This window comes from Equus asinus, chromosome 28 (genome assembly GCF_041296235.1).
Source record: "Equus asinus isolate D_3611 breed Donkey chromosome 28, EquAss-T2T_v2, whole genome shotgun sequence".
NCBI lineage: Eukaryota > Metazoa > Chordata > Mammalia > Perissodactyla > Equidae > Equus > Equus asinus.
The window spans coordinates 46,778,001-46,779,598 of NC_091817.1; the positions used below are offsets into that span (position 1 = coordinate 46,778,001).

Below are 1,598 nucleotides of genomic sequence, written 5' to 3' on the forward strand. Positions count from 1 at the left end.
ATGAAGCTGAACATCTCTGCCCCAGCCCGGCTGCCAGAAAGTCATTGAAGGCGACGATGAACGCAGACTGTCCGTTTTGTGAGAAGCGTATGGCCACAGAAGTTGCTGCTGATGCTCTGAGTGAAGAAGGGGAGGGTTTCGTGGTCCGGACCCGTGGTGGGGCCACAAACAAGGCTCCCCCTGGAGCAGGGGGCCTTCACCCACGGCCTGTCCGCGGGCCTTTGAGGAAGGGGCGTTCCTGTTACAGAGCGAGGAGGCTGGAGAAAGAAAGTGCAGCTCTGTGCGGGCTTGCGTTGTGGATGCCAGTCTGAGCGTTCTCAACTTGGTCGTTGTAAAAAAGGGGAGGAGGATGTTCCTGGACTCACGGATGCTACTGTGCCTCGTCGCCTGGGCCCAAAAGAGCCAGCAGAATCTGCAGACTTGCCAGTCTCTAAGGAAGCTGATGGCCGCCAGCATGTTGTGAGAAAGCTTCTGAGAAAGAAGGTGAGAAACCCAGGACCAAAGCACCCAAGGTCCGGCGTCCTGCGACTCCACATGTCCTGCGGCGCAAACGTCAGCGTACTGCTCTGGAGAAGCAGCGTCCTCAGAAAATAAGGAAGAGTCTGCAGAGTATGCTGAGCTTTTGGCCAAGAGAACGAAGGAGGCCGAAGAAAAACACCAGGAACAGATTGCCAAGAGACTGAGGCTGTCCTCTGAGTCCAGTCAGGAATGAGATTTTCTAAGGGTAACAAATAAATCAGATCAGACATCAAACAACAACAACGAAGTAATGAAATGATTAAAAACTGGGGTGCAGAAGCCATACTCACCCTGCACTAACGGTCATGTGGCCTTGGGGGCGTGGCCCAGTGTCTGTCTAGGAAGTGGCTGTGGTGGTGCTGCCACACCGAATCGGGGACAGGAGTAGGCACGGTGTAATGGGTGTGACGTCTTAGCACCGCGTGGGGCTCAGCGAGCCCTGGACACTGGTGGCTCCTCTGATGTTGGAGGAGGAGCTGGGCCACGTTCTCCAGGTGAGCCCCGGACCAGGAGCCCTGGCCGAGTGGGCCCTTCCCACAGGAAGCCTAGCTCAGGGCCGGGCCAGGTCCTCCTTTCTGACAACTCGCCTTTCCAATCTCCCCCTTTTACCTACTGTGACCTTTGACACTGCTTGCCTGTCCCCTCATTTGAGTTCTGCCGTCCTGTCAGTTGGGGATGCATCTGTTCAACCCAGACGGGTGGATGTTGCCTGCTACCTGGTCAGGGTTCACCAGGAGAGGTATATGTTTCTTTCTGGCCAAATTTCCCCTAAAAGCGTGAATGTCTGGACTGTGGGCAAACCAGCGAAGTGATCCCGACCAGCCCAGTAGAAAAGTTGTACTCCCGCTGTCTTCCTCTCATTCAGATGCGGAATCAAGGGTCGGCCACACATCCGTGCATTCCATTTTTCTGTTCCTACTCTTCTTTGCAGCTGTAATGGGACTTCTTTTAGAACTAAAAGTCACCAGTGCACAGGAGATAAACCAGGTCAAAGACCGCCTCCAGCCTAAGATTTGAAGCAACCTAAGATTTGTTTCCAAAGAAATAGAAATATAAAACTTCAGCTCAGCCCCGTTTAC

The 1,598-nt window shown here is 53.9% G+C and overlaps 1 pseudogene; it reads left to right on the top strand.

Moving 5' to 3' along the window:
* LOC106837990 (small ribosomal subunit protein eS6-like) lies at nucleotides 1-1,359 on the top strand (annotated as a pseudogene).
* Nucleotides 1,360-1,598: the final 239 nt, after the last annotated feature.